Source organism: Idiotropiscis lumnitzeri, chromosome 5 (assembly GCF_059441095.1).
Source record: "Idiotropiscis lumnitzeri isolate Australia: NSW breed Sydney's pygmy pipehorse chromosome 5, RoL_Ilum_1.0, whole genome shotgun sequence".
In the NCBI taxonomy this organism is placed as follows: domain Eukaryota; kingdom Metazoa; phylum Chordata; class Actinopteri; order Syngnathiformes; family Syngnathidae; genus Idiotropiscis; species Idiotropiscis lumnitzeri.
In genome coordinates this window covers 27,213,157-27,236,176 of record NC_142395.1, presented here as the reverse complement: position 1 = coordinate 27,236,176, position 23,020 = coordinate 27,213,157, and the positions used below count along the sequence as shown (strand labels likewise).

Sequence of the window (23,020 nt, the reverse complement as noted above, 5' to 3'; positions counted from 1 at the left end):
AATAAATCGAATGTTTTTTCCTGCCGTTGTCTCATGATGACGAAGTGGAGTGAAGCGCATCAGAGAGAAACAAAAAGCCTCGGTCCGTCATTCCTTGCAAAGATGTCACACATCTACATGAGTGATGTGAGCCTTTGAAGCCCCTCAGCTGCCAAAGACGCCGATGCGCTTTAGATGAAGGGCTCGCCTCCTTGTGGGAGGATCATGTGCGGGCCTTTATGTAAATCTTCAGGTCAGAAGACTGTTGAACAAAAAGCCTGCATGACGCTAACGTTCTTGATGTCACGCAACCAATACCTCTTTAACTAGCATGCATCTATTTGGACAAAAAAAAAAAAGAAAAGATGGTGCGCTTGCCATCGCTCCAATTGTCTTTCTCTCACCGGCCCGTTTTTGTTGTCCCCTGATTGACTGTCTCTCGCTTGCGCTCATGCAAATAAGCATGATTATGATTGGCCGCCTCCATTCTCCCAGCGGACTTGATTGAGACTGGCAGGCGAAAGTGAGAGTAAAAAAAAAAAAAAATGGTTTTCACCAACTTTAATGAGACAAATGCGAGCGTACCGACTGACATTTTGAAATAGTCCACGTGAAGGATATCGTCAGGAGTCACCTTTTCCCAAAGCTCTCGGCGAGAAGTCCCCCGTAATGATGGAGGGAATTAAGCCGGGCTGTGGGGGCGGCCGGGCGTAAGCCCGAGGATTAGGGTGGAAGGCCACACTTCTTCAAATCCGCCACACCTGAAGTAAAGACGGTACACGTTAGATTTGCACATGCATACATGTCCACAAAAGGAGGCGGTGCTGTCTTTACAAATCGTGGCTGTCCAATGGAAAAACGTCCACAAATATGGCCAATGTCACATTTTTCACAAATTAATATGATTGGTCGTCACATTTTTCACAAATTAATATGATTGGTCGGTATTGTCCCAGAAACTTGGTTTTAACTTTTGTTTTTCATATTCAATTAATTTTAATTAGTTTTTATAGAAGATTTGTTGTTCTTAATTCGTATTTTTCAAAATTGCTTGGTTTTTGTTTAGATTTTATTAGCTTTCGTATTAGTTTTTTGCCTGATCATGCCACTTCTGGCATCTAGAATTTCCAGACAAAAACGAAGGACATTTTAGTTATAGTAATATTTTTTATTTTGTTTTGTCCAATGAAAAATACATTTTCATTTAGTGGTTTTTAAAAACATTCATTTTGTTTTTCACTTTCAGTTATTTTGTTCATTTTCCTTTACCATGTCGTCTCTTATTTTTATACATTGCTAACTAGTGATGGGTAAATGAAGCTTCAAATCTGCTTCATGAACCAGTTGTAGTATTTTTGGACTCCTCTAAATGGCACTTTCAATTCAACATTGCCATTTTTGAAACCCTTTATTTAACCCAACGGTGCCATCTAGAGTGATCGTGATAGTGCAAGAGTATTTGAAGTTAACTCAAGCAAGAGTGTTTTATTTATTTAGAATTTTTTTTTAGATTCCTGAAAAATTTTGGAGATGTGGGAGGATTCCGCACAACAGCGACAAAACATAACACCCCTCAAGAGCACGAGTGAGACTGATGAGACAACATCAAGGCATCAAGTGCTGTTTTAATTAACTGCTGCAGTGCGGAGAAGGAGACATTTTCTTGTCTCGTCGCTCCTGCGTTGGTTTTGTTCCCCGTAAATGAAGAGCCTTCTGGGACGCAATTACAATCCAAGGCTGCATTAGGAGCACAGCAGGCCCGATGGAAACTTCAGCCCCCTGTCACCCAGCAGGAGACGGCCTTCACTTGATTGAATTTTCAAAGGGACATGCACTTCCCGACATCACAAAAATAAAAAAAATAAACGCTTAAGAAAAAGAACCCACTTGAGTCCCTCCCTCTTTTGTTGAGGCCCACATGTGGTTTATGACTGAAAGTGAAACAAGGCAGCGATGTACAGCTTTTGTTTACATAATGTTTAAAGCAAGGCGGGGCAAACGTCGGCATTCTTTAGTGCGTCCGACTGAGCAAATTTCCATATATCAAGATTTCACTTGTATTTGTTGAAATAAGATCACCATTTTTCCTAAAAGCGAGTTAATTTAAATGTATTTATGGCGATGTCGAGAAACTTCCCAATTTGACCCAAAAACAATTTGCCACTGAACTACATTGTACTCATCGCGTAGGTGTTATGATCTTGCGAATGGGAATTGGTCAAGCGACATTTTAAGAGGAAGTCAAGCCCAAAATATTCGTTGCAATAAAATGTTCGATGCGCCTTCAGTAGTCTAAACATGACATTCGGATGAAAAATGCGTTTGTGGAAATATGGGTTAAGCATTAAATATAAATATATATATAAATATTAGGCGGCACGGTGGACGACTGGTTAGCACGATGGCCTCACAGTGAGAGACAGCATCTGGCGTGGGTTCAATCCCAGCTCCGGCCATCCTGTGTGGATTTTGCATGTTCTCCCCGTGCCTGCGTGGGTTTCCTCCGGGTACTCCGGTTTCCTCCCACATTCCAAAAACATGCATGGCAGGCCGATTGAACACTCTAAATTGCCCCGAGGTATGAGTGTGAGTGCAGATGGTTGTTCGTCTCTGTGTGCCCTGCAATTGGCTGGCAACCAGTTCAGGGTGTCCCACGCCTACTGCCCAAAGATAGCTGGGATAGGCTCCAGCACCCCCCGCGACCCTAGTGAGGAGAAGCGGTATAGATGATGGATATAAATATTAAATATATGTTTTGAATATGATAGACAACACATTACACACACTGCAGTTCGCAGGGAAGCGAGGAGCACGTGACAAAATCATCAGGCATACTTATAATGGTGGGAAAAAAGAATGGTATAAAACCCATTATAAGAGTCTTCATAAGATAATTTGTGTTTAAGTCCTGTAGAGTAATTTGAATACATTTTCCTAACCCTAACCCTATCCCCTAACCCTAACCCTAACCCTAGTTGGAAAAACCCAACCCTAACCCGAGTTGGAAACCCTAACCCTAACCCTAGTTGGAAACCCTAACCCTAACCCTAGTTGGAAACCCTAACCCTAACCCTAGTTGGAAAAACCTAACCCTAACCCGAGTTGGAAACCCTAACCCTAACCCTAGTTGGAAACCCTAACCCTACCCTAACCCTACCCTAACCATAAACCCTAACCCAACCATAACCCTTAACCCAACATTTATTTAAAGTGCAATCTTTTCGCAAGACATATTCAATGTCGCTGTACATTGTTTGTCCAACGATATATGTAGATGTTATTCAAGCCACTGTAATTATGCACACTTTGAACACATTTCTTAAAGGGGAAGTCAACCCCAAAATTTTATTTACAAGAATATGAGCTATGCAGGCCGACTAGTCAAAACACGGCATCATGATGATTATTTTTTTCTGGAATATGAGTTAAGCAATAAATTCCACAATTTTTAGCCATCTCAGGAGGTGGCCATTTTGTCATTTTTCTCGTCTGAAAAGGACAACACAGTTGCACTCATTTAGAAGCTTTAATTGCTTCCGGTCACAACAAGCAACACGTTGCCCGACTGAATCTAGACAACCTTTGACGCATTTGTTATTAAACGTTGATTGTCTTGTAGAGTCATGCTCCCATTGTGCATTACTTGCGGATATTTAACGCATTCTCAACAATTATTGGTATTCTTTAGTTTCCCGCCATGTCTTAAGTGACACAAATCGACTGCTGTGTTAGAAGAATAGCTGCTTATTGATTTAGTCAGCGTCAAAACCAATAATGTCCCGGTCGTGTTGGGTTGCAATTAATCCCTCTTTTGAAGCTCAGTTAATTACCGTATTTTCCAGACTATAAGCCGCTACTTTTTTTTAGATTTGGAACCATGTGGCTAATACGACGCTACAGCTTTTCTGTGGATTTTTCTTTCACCAGAAGGGGCGCTCTATAGTTCATAATATACAATAAATAAATTTAGATTTTTTTCCCCCTCTTGGGTCTGATTTGTGTTAATTGGAAAAAGTTGTTGCCATGTTATAAGGTACCGTTTTTTTACCGTTCATGTACCTTTATGTGCATTCACAGAACAAAATCGTTCTGTACAAGCAGTAAACAACATATTTGTTTCAACATAGAAAAAATGGCTTCTAGCCTGGTGCGGCTTGTATATCGTTTTTTTGTTGTTGTTGGGTTTTTTTTCCAAAAGGAGTTGCTGCCTTATAGTTCGGAAAATACGGTAACCTATAACACTCACCTTGGCATAACATTTCACCGCGCTTCACCTTGTTAGTTGTTGAGAGAAAACTGTCCCTGCACCGATGCCGACTCTGGGGTCGGGCCAGGCAGGATCTTCAGTTGACTCTGCCGGGCCACAAATGTGCTCCAAAGTTGCCCGGCATTCTCGTTCCAGAACATGACAGGTCGGGGTCAAACATACGGGCATTTGGGCAAACCCAAATGTGGCTTTGAGCCTCCGGGACTCAGAAGCGCTTTTTCCCAGTTGGCCTATTGCGAATTCTGTGACCAACCATAAGCAAACTCAACAAGATTTAAAATGCCGAAAATCACAGCGCACTTGATTTTGTGCAAACGGGGCTGTTGAGCAAAATAGTGTCAAACTGCTGCTTAAGAGAATTAAAGCCGAAATGTCTTCAAGAAGAGTCCAATTGCTTCAATGAATTTTTTTCCAGATAGGTTTCATGTTTTTTCATCACTCTCAACTTTCAGGTTGCCCTGTAGAATGCCACAAACAATCGCGCTCCACAGCGCCTTTTGTCAAAGTAAGAATGCGCGAGTATTGCGGCATCCGATAATGTTTTCTTTTCCTGCTCCATTGTTTCATCCCCAAACCAACGCCAGTGTACAGTGAGCGATGGCGCTTAGTCTCGCTCCCTGCGGACGCCACCATTACTAACAGCTCATCCACCATTGCTTAAGGGCTCTTATTTTGTTGGAGAAGAAATACTTTCGACTGTCAAACTCCGCCATCCCATGCGATGGAAGGCCGATGGGCATGGAACTCTCCGAGCTGCCCTCCGTGCCGCCTGCTTTCACTCAGACAAATTCGAGTGGGTGGAGTGGAAGAACAAAGGCAAACTTGTTAAGCTTTCGACGCCGTTATTATTCTTTTATTTGGCTGCGATCCGCGCGTTCATTAAGAGTTTTTGGGCCGAAAATGGCTCGTCAAGAGCGTGTGGCTCGAGGAGTTTCATCAACTGGGCCGCTTGTTTTGAACAACTCAACAAAGGCTAACTTGATGAAAAAAAAAATAATAGAGGATATATACGACATTAAATGTTGATGTTTACATGTATTATACATCGCTACATTGAACCCAAACAAAAAGGTGATGACGGACTTTTTTTTCTATACATTTGTTTTAAATTACCTTTTAACTCATTTATTACCATTGACGGCTAAAGACGTCAAAGATTCTTTTTTTTTTTTTTTTTTTACACGGCTGGTAGTGAATGAGTCAAGATTCTTAACAGTGCCAACCTGTTTTGCACCAAGACAGCTACAGCTAGTGACGGCTAAATGAAGCTTCAAATCTGCTTCATGAACCAGTTGTAGTATTTTTGAACGCCTCTAGATGGCACTGTCGGTTCAACATTGGGCTGAATTGCCATTTTTTTAAAGCCTTTATTGAAACCAACAGTGCCATCTAGAGGACTCAAAAATACAACAGCTGGTTCGTGAAGCAAATTTGAAGCTTCATTTCCCCATCACTAGCTACAGCGTCAAAACGAGTTCTGATGGTGACCCTCAACAAAGATTCTGAGCTCCTCCAAAAGACCTCAATTCATTTGCAACAGCATTGAAAAAAATGTTCACAAGTTCTCACATTTTCCAGCTATCTAGCACAGTTGGCCAAAGAGAAGCCTGAAGAAGCAACTGCCCTGGTCGCACTTTCCACACTGGGCTGAATTGAACTGACAATAACCAAAAGGGCATTTTAAAAACAAAATCTGTTTTAAAAATGCGTGTGTCATTTTGCACGTTGGCCTTTAAAACATCATGTTTAGAGCTCTGAGGATCTTTTTCATTTTTTCATTTTTTTTTTTTTAAAGTGAGTCTGTTGCTTCCCGTACGCATTTATCACACGGACACGAGCACACTGGGACAGCTCATTAGCCCATCCTCCGCTCACAGCTCTGGCAGAATGTGACCCCGCCTAATTGTGTACCATGCTCATTTGTTCTCCCTGCATGACGTGACGATTGCTTATTTATTCCCCTCAGGGCTCCCATCTCGCAGGAAAAAAAAATGATTGGCTCATTTCATTCACTGCACAATTTTTTCGAGCTTTATTTGATAAGCGCGTTTCCCCCCCCCCCCTCCGGGCATTCAAATCCCTTCCTTTACCCGTGCTTTGCAAACTTTTAATTTCACCCGGGCACATCATTGCTCAGATTGTGCCGTGCACTAATTATCGGCGATACAAAAGAACTTTTTGCACACGTGATCCTGTTTATTCTGGTAGAATTGAGCAGCACAAAAGGGGGTCGACATTAATGATGCGGTGTGAATATTTGAGGAGGCAATTGTGTACACAAAGCTGGCAGACGTGCTCGACAAGAAGCTTAAGAGGGATTTGGTCAGCGCCGAAGCGCCGTCCGAATTAGCCGACCAAATTTGCATTCTGTTCAGATTTGACATCTAGTTAGAGGCCTGTTTCACAAATAAAGCCATTAAAGCTTTTGTTCCAGTCGCGTAATAAGGGAGTGCTGAAGCACACGAAAGAGGATAACAAGACTTGGCTGATTGGGAATTTGGTTAACAGTGTTACATGAGCCTTGTTCAAGATGACATTGTCTTGTCTTCTCTCCCCCCAGCTACGCTATTTGGAGCAGGCCCGGTGCTTTTATGCTATTGCTGAGGAGTGACGGGTAAATGAAGCTTCAAATCTGCTTCATGAACCAGTTGTAGTATTTTTGGACTCCAGTAGATGGCACTCTCTGTTCAACATTTTTAAAAACCCTTTATTTAAACCAACAGTGCCATCTAGAGGACTTAAAAAAATACAGCAGCTGGTTCATGAAGCAAATTTGAAGCTTCATTTCCCCCATCACAAGCTTTCATCACCCTCCCTTCACAAATAGCCGTGCGAATGCAAGCCTAAATCAGCATTCACCGATCCAAAGCATATCACGGGGGAAACAAACCAAAGCGTACAGCTAAGTGGCGGAATGGCTTTAGAGAAAAGCAATGGTGGCCACACGAGTCAGATAAAAAGTGGAAGTATGAATAACTGGTGCAGAAAAAAAGGTGGCCCATCAGTTGACTTTGCATCTGGGCCATGACCGCAGGAATCGAGACATGCGCTGGGCAGGTACGGCGGACAAACAGACCAAAAAGAAGAGACGCAGGCTTTTAGAGGCGACTCATCGTTATTAACTATTCAATCACAAAAAAAGGAGAGTCGAAGGCGTGAAAGGTTGCGGGCCAAAGCGCTTTTTGCTTCGGTGCATTAAGAGCCATAGACCAGCACTCTGCCAGCGAGAGAGATCGCCTCCCCGAGAAGATGACTACTCAAAGGAGTTAGTTCCCCTTTAATAATAGCAATCTGCTGTGAAAATCTAATCGCAAGTACCATTCCACCGAATCGAGCAAACGTCTGCTCAGAAAAGCGTGCAACATGAATATTACATTGTCTGATATACAAATAACAACACCCCCAACCCCGCATCCATCGTCGAGGTAAGTGACGCGGAAGAGTCAACTGCTAATGAATGAGAAACGCACATTTTAATATGCCATCACGGCTCGAACCGCGTGGAATTAAAACGCAGTTCTTCAGGGGAGCGTCTGATGTGAATGCGCACGACCCCAAAAAAGGTCATCGAACGCGACCCTCGTGCAGTGTTGATCACCTGCGTGACACCACAACAGACAAACGAGCGGCCAAGCGTGAACGCCGGCCCTTAGCGGCGGTAATGGCTCCATGGTTGCCATTAAAGTCAGATACGGATGCTCCCTTTAAGCCGCGTACTCTCCTCCTCACTGGCCTAATTCCCTCGTCCTCGGTGGTGGATGAGAGGGATCAGAAATCCATCCATATGCATGGCTTAATATCCGAGGAGGGGCTGTCAGGTCTCGGTCTGGCCGGCTTCTCTGAAAGTACCGCTAATGACACATAATGGAGGCATGGGGGTCAAGCTCGGAGCAGCGGCATTCAGAATGGGACTTCCTGCATCGAATAAACAATCAGAAGAGAAAATAATTTACCACCAATATTGCTGACTTCAACCAAAATTCCACTGACTGAAATTTTTAATATTGTGATTTTCATTGGATCTCTGGTTTGCGTTCAGCGTACTCCTGACTTTTAGATCCCATGGCCTTGAGAAATGGCGGGTTGTAAGATAAGACAATCACAAGGCATCACAATGGACAGCACCAGGATGTTCTCATGTACTGTATTTTCTGGACGCACCTGAATATAAGCCACACACACACCCCAAAAAAACAAACAATATCAATATAAAAAAAATAAATAAATAAACAAGATGCCAGGTAATCAAGTCAGGCAACCAAGCAAAAGAATCAGAGAAAATTCTCTTGATTTATGCTTTGGTGTTTGTTAGTTTTTAAAATTCCATTAAAAAAAAACAAAACAAAAAACCCCAGCATCCCTCACCAATATCCGTCTGTGGAGTGCAATAAAAATAATGACTAATCATTTTCTTTCCCATTTTCTACTCACAACACGCAAGAAAAGGCTCCTTTCTGTCTTGCTTACTTTTACAAAATGAGTCTTTTTTCATTTGGGCCACAGCCTCCCGCTAATGGTTTGCACATCTCTTCTTGATGCAGGCTAACTCCGAGAGGATAAGAGTGGGAAGGTCGCCGCGTGTCGGTCGACCGGCCAAAAGTAAACACAAGGAATGATGGGATCGAGACGCAAGCCCCTCATCAGTATAGTCAACACATGGCAGATTGGGTTCACATCTCCCCACCCGACATCGAAGCATCCCCTCAATCAGCCCACATTTCCCTCCTTTTCCATTCTCGAGGATGTCAGGTAGAAGTGGAATGCAAGCAAATAGCAGCCGGCTTACATTTCAGTCCTGCTGGCTGGCGATGTGGATGTTTTTTTTTTTTAAATTGTGAGACACCCGCCCATCAAAATATGATCCTCACTCCAGTAGCACATGACGAGTTCGATTTTATTGAGTAGGTTTCAAATGTTGATTTCATTTTATTTTAGGATGTGTGAACGCCATATTTAATTGAATGTGTCAGACCAAGTCGAGACTTTCATTGAGATGGAAAGTGAGGCTGAGAAGTTGTGCCGCTTGCCACTCGGGAGGATGAGGTGGCTCGGGGATTGATTTAGCATGCCTGTGGATGCTTTGCTGTTGAGTGTTGTGGCCATGTTGCAACTTGAGGAGGTCTTGGGGGGGGGGGGGAACGCAGGGCACTCTCGCGCCACTGGACAGGAATGGCCTCAGGGTGGCTGGGCAGAGGGATGCCTGGACGTCCTAGCTTGGACTGCTGCCAATGCAACCTGAACGTCAAAAGCAAAGACTTACGTCAACAACTTAATTTTTTTTTCAACAGTCCTTTCATAGCTTCATGTAGGGATGGGAAAATGAAGCCTCAAATTTGCTTCATGAACCAGCTGCTGTATTTTTGAGTCCTCCTGTTTTACTTTTTTTTCACGACTGCCGCCCACTTCAGCACACAACTTTGGCCTAATATTTGGACAACTACTTGTTCCTCATAAAACAAAACTGAGCACAAGTTGACATTGCAGGCTTCAATGAACTCCTGTCATCTCGTATTCCAAAAACTTGGCATTGACGTCCGAACATGTCGGTCATCCCGACAACCAATAAAAAAATAAAATAAAATAAATAAACGTCATCAACAACTGCCGCCCTGCCTCGCCTCCCATGGTGATGCGATTTTATTAGTTTGGCTTATCATCTTCATAAGCAGCATCTAAAAATAGCCTGGAGTCACTTCTTTAGATGACATTCACAACCATAATTCTAGTCTCCTTACCGCCTTGGTATGATATCGTGAATTATAGATGTGATTAAAATCTGCTCAGCGTGTTAGTGGCCACCCCATTGTGTCACTGGTTTCTCCGGCTTTAGAGCCTCAGCCAATTTCAGCTTGTCAGGGAGTGTGTATGTGTGTGCGCGCATGTCCGCCATCACAATGACCTTTCCACAAGCCGGGGGAGCACGCAATGCAGAGGAGAGGCAATAAAAGTAATGAAAGAAGCAAAGGCAATTAAAGTGGTGTGTGTGTGTGTGTGTGTGTGTGTGTGAGGGGAGCGTGGCGGAGATGAGCCTAACTGGAGGCAGGCCTGCAATGCACTACAGCACCATATCCCCCCATAATCCCTCTGTGATCGCACAGCAACCCCCGGTGTGCTCCCAGTCTGATCATCCTCGAGCAGCATTCACCGCCCTAATCCGAGCAAAAGGACAGACGGACGCTGCTTGGGAATGCACACGCGCAAGGAGTCCTTCAGTGAAGAATAACCGCATAGTAATGGAAGCAGCACAAGTGAATGAGTTATTACTCAATAGATTCACACACACAAATTTATACAAACACACGCACACACACGTGCACCGAAGCCTTTCGGGCAAACGTGCACTTGCAATTGTAGAATGCAATGTATGGCACAATTAACTAAGGAAGGTGATTTGCGTAATTTCCGGACTTTACGGTGCACCGGTAAAAAAGCCGCAGAAGCTCCTTTAAAAAAAAAAATAATAATAATAAAAAAAATAGAGATACAAACGGCAGTTGTTTACTGCATGGTCAGAACGATTTTGTACGATGAATGCTCATAAAGGTACATAAACAAATTGTTAAAACCGTGCCTTTTAACATTGCAACAACTTTGCTCATTGAAACAGAACAGACCCAAGAGAAAAAAATAAATTACATTTATTTAGTGTATTTTCTGAACTATAGAGCGCCTCTAGTGGTGAAAAAAAAATCTACAGAAAATCTGCACCATTGTATTAGCCGCATGGTTCAAAATCTAGGAAAAAAGTAGCGTTTTATAGTCCGGAAAATACGGTAAAAAAAATAAATGAACAGATAATGTAGATTATTATTATGAACATGGTCCATTATTAACTTTATGAACTTTTTATGACTAAAATTCTGTCTTAATCGGTTCCCCATCTTCTTGAGGTGTTCAACAGTCACGTGGCAACTGTGACAGATCTAAACGACATAGGTGGGCAGATGAGAGATACCCCTTCATACGCATGAAAAAAATCTCATTGGGATTAAGGAGATTAATTCTGAGAGAGGAACTGTTTTTCATCAAAGTTTGTAAAAAGATGTCAAGTGTAGTGTAATTTAATTTGCCAACAGATGAATGGCTGGTAAATTGCCGCGCTTCCAACTTTTGTCCCTTCGGTTGCCGTTTAATCAGAGCTCGCCGCATTTCAGCACTTTGGAAGATATGACTCATTTTGCTTGTTTCCTCTGGGGTTAAAACATAATTACTCGTTTTGAAGCATAAATTCACACGGAAACTAATTCAATTTGCGAGCATGGCTGGAGGGGGACACTTCGTGGTGTGCCAATGGTGAGAACTTGCTTCGATCGCAAGACGAGCACATGGAATGATTCGCTTTCAGCGATGAGCGCATGACCGTGGCAATTCCACTCGTATCACCCGCAACACCGCAAGACGCTCAATTTGCGCTCCAGTGTGATTAATAGCAGCAGAAAACAAACGTGAAAATGGAGCAAATTTGGTGGCACACTGGATGATATGATTTATTTTTACCAAATATTTTTCATGTGCAATAAAATACTTGACCTTATAGCATTATTTTAATAACATTATTGTTGCTAATAGGTCACACTGTTGTGTTGATTCTTTAGGTTTGTAAAAAATGTAAAAAAAAATAAAAAAATACAATATTTAATGTCAGCACAATATTGCCATTTAAACACGGGATATCCAGTTAACAGTTTTTTTTTTTTTTATCTTTTATGACAGCATGTCAAAGTAAATCAGGCTCACGTTTTATTACCATGTAATAACAATCTGAAAGTGCATGGGACATGTTTTGTACACATTTTAATATAAATAAAATAAAAAAAAAATATTTGTGTATCGTGGGAATTCTTGGAATGTTGAAAAGAGGCCCCAAGGGGATTTGAATGAGGCGAACATTTTGCATTTAGAATGAGAATAAAGGAATGCCCAATTGGAGAAAATGTGGAATTTTTGGAATATGAAAAATAATGGTAGCCTGGGCATGAATATTTGAATCTTTGTCACATTGAATGATTTGAATCATCTGAGAAACATTCACAACATTCAACATTCAAACAAAAACCCAATTTGTCCAACAGTCCAGCCTTTTATAGTCTTCCAACCAACAACCTCCCCTTAAACTAACGGTGCAATCATTCAAATGTTTAGCTCCAAATCTGTCGGGGGCCATAAACGGTGACTTGAAGAGGAAAAGATTTGAATCCTGATAAGATTGAAGCAGATAAAAGCGGCGCTGGTGTGTTTACAGAGCAGTACACTGAGACACTTGTTTGGATCGATATATTGATGCTTTGTAATAGGCTCTAAATGACTCAGGTTAGACGCTTCTGTGCGGCAAAGCTTTACGCCGCTTTGAAATCCCTTTCAGCGCATACTCGCGCAGTTTTTTTCATAGTCGCTTAGTTGTTTTTTTTTTTTGAAGAACTCTATCAAAGCCAATTATTCTTCTTTGCTTGCAAGTTTAAGTATGTAGATGGAATGATCCTGGAATGTTTATACGTATAAGGCCACTTTATTAGGGAATTGTAGGTGGGGAGGACAACAGGCCGGCATGATGTCTCCGTATTGATGGTTTTGCACTGGAAACATTCTGACAACTCGTATCCGATATTTGAAAGCGGGTTTTGGTCACCATGGAACATTTGGAGAGCACCGCAAACGCAAAAAGAAGTTTGAAGTGATGGAATTGGACGTTTTGAATGAATGAAATGATGTTTATTTTGAACACGGGAAGTTTTATTGACGGACACAAACTAAAGTAGTACTTAAAATTAGTGCTGTCAAGCGATTACTTTTTTAAATTAATTAATCACCCAAAAAAATTCCGTAATTAATTGCGATTAATCGCATTTTTTAACTCCATTTTTTTGTGAAACTTTAAACAGGTTTTTGCTTGAATAATATCTTGTAATTAATGTAAAATTAAATATGAAATGTATTTTAAATCAAAGACTGTTCTAATAGTTCTCGTAGATTTTTGAATACGATCTAAACTGAGTCATCTTTACAGGCCTTTTTCTTTGAAAACAATTCTCCAAACTTACACAGTCCATTTAGTTCTGCCCACAAGGACAGCCTGCCGGAAAAACTCCTCTAGGCGAGGACAGCGCCAACTGCTCCAGTCCGTAAAATGACTCAGATGCACGGAACAATAGTTGCAAAAAGTTTTTTGCATGACATGAACGTTATTGCATGACTCCTTCTTGTCTACTTCAGCCCTTTACATCCTTCAGAAGCTCCCAAATTTACTGCTGAGTCGAGAATCATTTTTGCTGGCATTTCAAAAACGTTTCCCTGAGTTTAAGCGTCTACAATATCTGCATGATGCTCTTCAAATGACAAACGGCTCCCAATGGAGGATTATGATAATATTCCCAATATGACTAAATAAGATCGCCACGCGAATGAAGGCGCTTGAGTGCGGCTGCGGGGCAGGGATACTCCTTCATTGACAAGCGAGGAGGAGTAACAGCTAATCGATAGCTCATGAATTTACTGTGGACAACCCTTACGTGGGTGGGTAATCAATATTCCGGGCAATTAGAATCCCCTATCTGCATGGCTGGAGGGACCTCAAACACCCAATTTAGTCCTTAGCCTATCACTTAATTACTAAATCCTCCCTAATGTCTATTGGCAGTTGGTGGGTGGTCATCCACGGGGCCCCGCTGGATGAATGAACATGAGACCTTTGCCAAAGTGCACGTGAAGATGCGCCCGTCCCCATTTTGGCCGGGAAGTTGCCGATCGGAAATGATTCAACGATTGATCAGATGATCGCACAGATATGTGAAGAGGGGAGAATGTTTGATGGCTTATGTCTCGTTTTCTTTTTGGCATGAGATTTATTATTTAAAAATGTGAAATAAAAAAAAAAATCATGATTTTTTTTCTAAGAATAAAGCCTTCTTTTACCCCAACACATGGCAAGTGTTTTTTTTTTTTTTTTTTAACTTTTTGCCCGTGCATGTATGATTTCGATATGCCTGATGAAATCATTTGAGACATTTAAAAGTGAACAATGTCCTTTGCACTGATGGCCGCACATTCACCACAAAACCACACTCGTATCCATTCATTAAAAATTAAAGCCCTTTCTGAATGATTGACGACCTTTTTTTTGTTCTTTTACATCTCATTCCACATTGGTCTCCACAAATGCACAACAATTTGTGGGCCCTATTTTCGTTATCGGCGCAAATCTAGCGCAAAGCTTTTTCTAATTGCGTGTACTGGTGGAATTTTCTTGCGTTATTTTGCAAGCTTTTACAATTGGGCGTGACGGGGCGTTGGCGCAGGAGTGCCGGAGGGGGGAAACATGAGGACCAGAGTTAGACTCAAGTGTTCGAGAACATTTGAAATGCATTTAGAGCAAATTGTGTGCTGACTGTCATTTACACTTGAGTTTGAATGTGATTAAAAAAAAAAAAGAGAGATAAGCCCCCCCCTGAAAACGCCATTTGTGCTTGTTTCCCACGCTTGTCTCTGTTACCGTTTTGAGAAATGAGGCCGCAAATGAAACCCGAAAACTCAACGGACTAAAAACTCAATGACCCGATGGAAACAAAGCAAAAGCCTTCAATATAGAACTGCCCAAAAAAAAGAAAAGGAAGAAAAATACCATGAGTTCTATACTTAAAATGATCATTCGCACGCTCCGAGCTGGTTCTGCATAAGATGCCGTTGATGTGGCTGCTGTTAAAGCAATGAGGCCTTGAAAAGAACTTCACCACTCGCCGACCAAATTGAGGGCTCCCACTGGTTCGCCGTTCTGGTGAGACATATTCATTACACACTTCTTTATGTTTTAATGTGCCTCTTGACTGCCTTTCATGAGCAACAAAAGAATGTTGGACAGCACCAGCCGCTCTAGAACGGCTTAATTCTTACATCGTGTATGACGAGACTTCCCGAGTAAGGCGAGCGACCCGCTGTGAGGTGTGGCTTTGAGGAGCATGCGGGGTTCCGATCTCCTGCTGACCATCCAGTCAGACATGTATGTTTATTTTATGGAAGGACAAAAAGACTCCTTTGATGAAATTGACAGTCTACCTGTCTCGGGGGTGGACGCCTTAGTCCCGCTTCATATTCAAGCCTGAGGGAGGAGAGACGGGCGACATGCATGCACACTTGATTTTGAAGTGCTGAGGAGGTACTAGCTACCATCATGCACGTGCACACACACACACACTGTCACTTTCCTGTCACATGGCCATGAAAAAGGCCTGAGGGGAAGTGCGGATGGGCTCCCGGAGCTTCATTGAAGGGCAGAGCGGGCACCTGCCTCCCTTCACCCTCCAGCTATCTCCCCACCTGCTACACACCACTCAGCCAGCTTGCCTGCCCCCTAATTTGGCTTTGCACCAACGTTGACATTCCGAACCAGGCAGAGCAAAAAAAAAAAAAAAAAAATGCAGAAGGCTGCGATGGAACAGCTCGGTGACAGGTGCCACCGCCAATGTTCGCAGATCTTCCTCGGAGTTGTTAACTATTCAATTAAGCCGCACATCGCATTGAGCGTGCGCCAGCGCCTAATTACCTGTGAGACCTCGCCTGTGAATGACGTGCGTGTGGATGACAGCTTTGACAGCAGGTTACGGTTGTTACCAAGCAGAACTTTTAACATCCAAATACAAGTGCGGAAAATATCGGCGCATGTGTGCTTTCACGGCTCTCCTTTCGCCATTTCCATCTCCCAGCACAATAAACACTTCATGAACAGAAGCCCGCCTTATTGCTCTCAGTAAAATATGAGTGTGGGCATTAGATGAAAATAAAAACAACACCATTTAGGCATGTTTGGAAAATGACTCCCGACATGTGGCCTCTTCATCTCACACCATTAAAATAACGACATGCCAGCGAGAGCTCAGATTTCCGCAGTGCCGCCGCCGACACCCATCAAGACAAATCTATATTTCATGGCCACTTACAGATGTATAAATAGCCAAATGAGGTGCGCTAAACATCTATAAAATGGTACTAAAAGGTTGCCAGAAGATGGCGAGTGTCATGAGGCAGCCGCGATGGTAATCAATCTGGTCTGGGAGGAAAGTCGAGGAGAGGAGTGAGCCGCATGGCGTGGGTAAGAGGCGAGGAGCAAGAGCCGCCACGACGGGCAGCCCGTAAATCGCACGTGCAGGGGCACGCTCGCCCCACCGACACACAAGCACTTCAGGTGACATCAGACCTGATGGATGGCCGCGGTACACTCCATTAAGGCAAACGGGTACGGCAGGCACTGACATAACAAATAATTAGTCACTGCCGGGGGGAGCGACTTAACACGCCGACGGCCTGGCATGTGACGGGCAGTTGCGTTGGCACCGGGGAAAATGATGCTCAATAACGCTGGGGATGTAAATGTAATAAGATAAGGAGATTGAACACAAGAAATACAAAGATGCTCTGGTTTTCTTTACAGAGAGATTATTAATATAGGGTGGATATAAAAAGTCTACACACCCACGTCAAATGCCATTTTTGGGATATTGAAAAAAAAATAAATGCTGATATATAATTTGAAAATCTTTTCCACCTTTAATGACCTACAGCAGAGGTGGGCAAACTTTTTGATTGGCGGGCCACAATGGGTTCTAAAATTTGATAGAGGGGCCACACCTGGAGCAGATGGATGGAGTGTTTTGGTAACCTCACTTCATCGGAGAAAAAAAAATACATTTAATTTTAAATGAAAGTGAACAAAAGCATTACATCAATATATATGTTTTTTAAAAAGTATTTAGAAAATAAAACATGAACAAAGTGTATTCATTACATTTTTTTTTCAAGTTCGGCGGGCCGGATTAAAACGTTGAACGGGCCGCATGTGGCCCCCGGACCGTAGTTTGCCCACACCTGACCTATAGCCCAAGTGATTTGCACTACACTCTTGTATCAATATGACACCAAATTAAATTTTCCTCGATAGATATACGGCCGGATATACAAAACAGTACACAAACAATCTGCTAAATTGTGGGAACAGATTAGTAAAAAATATTTTTTTCCAATGCCCTATCACCAGAGGGGTTTCGTCAATTGGAAAGAAAAAAAAGAGGAACTAAAAATAACGAACTGAAATAACGTGAGTGCAGAAGTGTGCACGGGCTCTTATAATCTGGGATGTGGCTGTGTTCAGAATTAATGAACTACATTCAAAAACTCACGTGAACTGGGAGTCCGCACACACCTGCCACCATTTCAAGTGTCTCTGAATGACCTTTAAATAAAGTTCAGTTGTTCTAGCGGTCTTCTCCTGACATTTTATTGCTTTCGAGCGGAAGCCTGAAGGGTTTCTGCTCACACTGACTAGAATTTCAAACTGTTCATAATTCCTTCCACCTTTTCCAAGGCCTTATTCCAGCGGAAGAAAAATAGCCGCAAAGCATGATGCTGCCGTGAATATACTACTCAAGCATGGGAGAGATTTTTTCTTGTTCGTAGTTGTAGAGTTTGTTGTATGTGCTAACATTTTTTGGCGTCTGTGTGGAAAGTACATTTGCGTTCCTTAGTTTGAGTCTTTTCTTCATCGTTATTTATTTTCTATTACGGTTAGCTAGCCTTGGCCGCGTCCATTTATTTTGTTCCAGTTCCAGCGTTCAAAAAAACCAAGAGAGACACAAGACCTTCACATGGGTGCAAACATAGCGGAAGGGAGCGTGTGTTTTGTCCAGTTTATATCAAGGTAAAAGATCACAAAGAGAAGAAAAAGATGAGATTGGAGAATGTCTTCGTAGACAGGCCCGGCGGCTGAGCCGAAAAATGTGCGGAAGTCTTTCTGGAGCAACAATCCACACTTCAAGTTCTAGTCAGACAAAATTTACCTTCACCATTGTAATCCATCAAAAGACAAACACTTTATCCTTTAGCGTGACTGCACTCCATCAATGTCCCTTTTTGTCTGAAAGCACAAAATAAATCCACAGCTCTATAAAAGATATACTCAGCAACCTTTCAGATGCACGTGCACGCTCTCAAACACAATATACAGTAACCTGCCACTTTAGCAAAACATCAATTCCTACTTTTCTCTCACTGAATCGTATTGTTGAAGCACTAAGTAACGCCAAAAAAGCCTCTTGAATGACTGAATGTATCTCAGCTTCTCTAAAGGATTCCTTTATGGCAGGCAGGCTGGAACATTTCATTGCCACGTTCCGATCAATGAAAATCAGGAAAATTCATTTTTCTTGAAAAGCAACCACATCACAAAAAAGGCCGATTGGCCATGCCTGAATGAAACTCCAACGCGATTCCATAGGGTTGACTGTTTAACGTAGGACGACCGCTTTAGCCACGATGACAAACGCAAACCTTATAAATTCGCACAAATCTCTGAAAGTCTGTGGTCTACCTTACCCCCCAATTTTTTTTTCTCTCGCTCTATGAAAGTGAAATTAATGCCACGAAATAAAAACAGAAATTTAAAGCAGCGCTTCTCGATTATTTTCTGTTACGCCCCCGAGCGCCGCCAGCAAAAGAAAACCAACACATCTTTGTGATTGTGAGCTGGCCAGATGTGCACCGATGGCACTTTAATGACGCAGACTCGGGTGTACGCTCGATTATTAGACTCCAGAGGACAATATTACACACTGGATAATATTGTTTTTCCCCCTGGCTGATGATTCATTATAAAAATAAGGGATGGTTTACCAGATGTCTCCTGGGGTGAAAATAAATCACCTGGTGGAAAACAAAACAACAAACTAAGACAAACACTGTATCATTTATTTAGAGTAGAGGAGATCATTTGACTTGCTTTCATTCAATTTGCAAACTCATTAAGGGGGCAGGCTAATTACGCGGCACAAAATGAGCAAAATCAGATAACGACTTCATTTGTATCTCTAATGCCAACTTGCACGCTTTTGGAAGTCGTTTCACGAACACACAGAGAGAGTAGACAGTCGAAGATTTGGCAGAGGAAAGCACACAACACTTTACTGTTAAATGACTAATTTATTTTACTGTGAAAATGTAGTTATCTAAAAAAAAAAATATATATATATATATATATATATAAAATATCTGGACTGTGTTTGTGTGTTGGGCCAACTTTCTGATTGGCGGGCCACAATGGGTTCTAAAATTTGACAGAGGGGCCAGACCTAAAGCAGATGGATGGAGTGTTTTGTTAACCTCACCTCATCGGAGAAAGAAAAATACATTTAATTTGAAATGAAAGTGAACAAAAGCATTACAACAATAAACATGTCTTTGAAAAACCACAGAATGTAGAAAATAAAACATTAACAAGGTTTATTCATTAATTTCTTTTCACGTTCGGCGGGCCGGATTAAAACCTTTAACGGTCCGCATGTGGCCCCCAAGCTGTAGTTTGGCCACGCTGGATTTCAAACATAGGCTGCGTAAGATAGCTACAGTAGATAGATGGCTATACAGGCAGACAGATTGAGAGAGAGAGAGAGAAAATGAGAGAAAGAGAATAAAGAATAATTCTTGGCGCTCTAAATATATTTTTTTCCCATGTAAAAATTCTTTGTTTTCGTTTAACTGTATTTTGTTCATCAGTGGAACAAAAAAATTTTTTTTTTTGGTTCATCAATGGAACAAAAAAATTCATTTTTTTTTGTTCATCACTGGAACAAAAAAAAAGTTTTTATTTTTTTTTTTGAAGGTCAAATGTCTCTTCTATTCTTTTCCGCACCTGGTCTCCTGATTAATTTCCAACAAAACTGCTGGTCTTGTGCCATCATCAACACAAGATTTCCATGCATCAAAGCCAACTATAAAACCATTTTATCAAGCTCCTTGTCAAATAGCAAATTTCTCATTTTGTTTGCAATATCACTCTCTCTCACTGGACTTTCATGGCTGCAGACATGGCTGTGAGGGGCATTAGAGAATTGTTATTCCGAAGATAAATGGAGTCATCAATCAAAATTAATAAACCCTCTGGGTTGAGAATGATGCAAGCACAGAGTCATGCATGCATGCTTACATATGCACATGCAGCCAAGGTCAGTGGCGGGAGAAGGAGGGAGCAGGTGGAGGAGGGGTGACCAGTGGCTTGGTTTGAACTGGCTGAAACAAAAAGAAAAAAAAAAAAGCATGGTTTAATCTTTCATTTTGCGACACTTGAAGTCAGCAGTTCACTGTCACGTACGGGTATCTATCAACGCACAAGGCAGAACAAACTCATCAAAAACTTGTCACTTTGCCTCCATAAATAATTTGAACGGCTGCTTTGATTACAAATTGTCACCGGTGCCTCGCCCTCTAAACCGCCACGCTCTGCGATTAATTGTGAAAAATAAGGACGAAGAGTGTCCGAGGGGGTAAATGTAAATAAGGTTGCGGAGGAATCAATGGATTTTAATCAATCTGAACTAATTAAAAAGAACTACAGTATATTGTAAAACGATCAAGGTGGATCAAGATTAGAATAAATGTACGATGCACAGAGAACTGTGCGGTAATTAAACGACACAAATTGTCCATACTGCTTCCTGTGAATTGACACCTTGAAAGAGGAGATTGTGCCACTCTTGATCAGCTGTCACGACAACCACAACAAGACACTGACAAGTTAGAATACTTAACTAAACAATTAAAAATGAGAATACAGTTGCATTACACAGCGGGGGAATGAAATGAATTTGATTAAACCTCCATGCCCTTGAACGCTGAACACACATTTATCAAAATTCGGGCCAAGTAAAACGGCTTGTATCATTAAAAACAAAAGGACCTGATAGGAAGCTGTAGGATGTATAGAAATGAGTATTCTCTCTCAATCTGGACAAATCTCTCGTTAGATGAGTCATTAATGGCTGGGAAACACTTTTATATGCAAATTAATGCTTTTACCCATCGTGTTTTTTTTTTTCCTAGGACGTCATGTTATTTGTGGAAAAGCGAAAATCCAAGCGTGATTAAGAATTAAGCACTAAGAGGCCACAAAATGGGGCCAAAGCAATACTTTTATAGTGGACAGGGCTTTGGTCTGAGCGCAAAAAACAGTGAATAATGGCGGATAGAATATGTTTCCACCCCAAAAAAAAAAAAAAAAAAGAAAATCCGTGAGTTGGAGAATATACGACCATAATAAGGAACAGTGTATATATACTCTGTACCCGCAGCATTCGCCCACCTGCTTTGATTTTTAACTTGGTTTGCAAAAGATTCACCCTACAGAAAAAAAAAAAAATCAAAGGCATACTATTGCTCTAACTATGAGATGGTATTAGGTAGAGATGGGCAAATGAAGCTTCAAATCTGCTTCATGAACCAGTTGTAATATTTTTGGACTCCTCTAGATGGCACTCTCGATTCAACCTGAAAGCACACTGACTTGCTTATTTTTTTTTAAACCCTTTATTAAAAGCAACAGTGCCATCTAGATGACTTAAAAATACAGCAGCTAGTTCATGAAGCAAATTTGAAGCTTCATTTTCCCAACACTAGTATTAGGGGAGGTGTGTTCACTGGAGACAGAAAAAAAAAAAATCATACATTTATAAACCACAAATTGCAAGTGAATTGAGCAGTTTTTGTTGGGTGTGCACAGTTACAGCCTCATGGTTTGCTCTAGGCTCCAGAAAAACAAGAAAATGTTGAAATAATTTCCCAGTCCCTAATGGTGTAAGTGTTCCACTCACCTTAATTTGGCGCAGGCATCTTGAGTTGAGCTCTTTCTCAGTGACGGTGCGAATGTTGTTAATGAGCGCTTGTCAGTCTCCATAAACGTCCTGTGATTGACTGTCGTCCTTGGTGTTGTCGCCGAAAGCTTCCAGATCACCCGTGACCCTGAAAGGGATACGGCATTGAAAATACAAGAAGGAAATCATTTCTAACGACGATAGATTGCACTGGCCGAGTTACTTCTTCCCTCAAAATGTTCACAACTGACTGTTCAACCATTTCCAGGTGTTCCACATCATTTGGACAATCGCAAGAGTAGGAGGTTAAAGCAGACAACAGCCGATAGTGTTCATCTCTCTTGTCAACTCCATCCTTCTTCCGCGAGCCATTATCTGGCGACTTTAAGTAAATACTACATAGAGCAATTACTAAAAAGCCGACACCCCACCTCGCACTATTTTTTATTTATTTATTTTTTTTTGTGTCTGGCAGGATAGAGTGGGGCCAAGTGCCCTTCAGCGAAAATGAATTTTCCAATTTCAGATTTCAGTTACTTCGACCATGAATAAATAAACACATGAATAATTGAAAAGAGCACCATAAATAAATAACATCACAAACATTTTCGCTGGTACTCATAAGTATTCTATAGATAACGCGAGCTTGCATAGTAATGGTTAAAAACAGTAGCACTTGGGGATGCATTATTCACCTTTCAGTTGCACCAAATTAAACTTCTCTCAAGAAACTCCAAAATTCTCAGCAATTGTGTTTCAGGATGGTGCAATGTATGACATGCGAGGACACTGTGAGAAAAAAAAAACAAAAAAAAAACAAGAGACCAGTCAAATGGGAGGGGAAATAATGCAGTCATGAAAATGATTTCTATGATGCTCTTATTAAAATAGTTATTGGGATATTTGGAAAGAAAATCAGCAGGAATGTGGTGCTTGTTGGGAGACTTCAATGTACTGTGGAAGTTTGGAAAATTGCTTCTGAAAAATACCAGACTCCATTTAGATCATATTCATGGATCAGAGTAAGCAATTAGAACAATCTTTGTACACTTCGTATTTGGTGGGTTTACATTAATTCCAAGATATTATTCAAGTAAATAAATACCTGTTACAAGGGTCACAAAAAATAGTAGTTGAAACGCGATTAATCACA

The 23,020-nt window shown here is 41.5% G+C and overlaps 1 long non-coding RNA gene across 2 annotated transcripts; it reads right to left on the bottom strand.

The window, feature by feature from the left end:
- Positions 1-279: 279 nt before the first annotated feature.
- LOC148337514 (uncharacterized) lies at positions 280-22,658 on the bottom strand. Of its 2 annotated transcripts, XR_015843271.1 has the most exons (4): positions 22,563-22,658; positions 21,868-22,015; positions 20,208-20,290; positions 280-740 (listed from the first exon to the last, which is right to left on the bottom strand). It is a non-coding gene; the product is annotated as an uncharacterized LOC148337514 (long non-coding RNA). The 2 variants fall into 2 exon arrangements; XR_015843270.1 differs by lacking the exon at positions 280-740 and having other exon boundaries at positions 19,011-20,290.
- Positions 22,659-23,020: the final 362 nt, after the last annotated feature.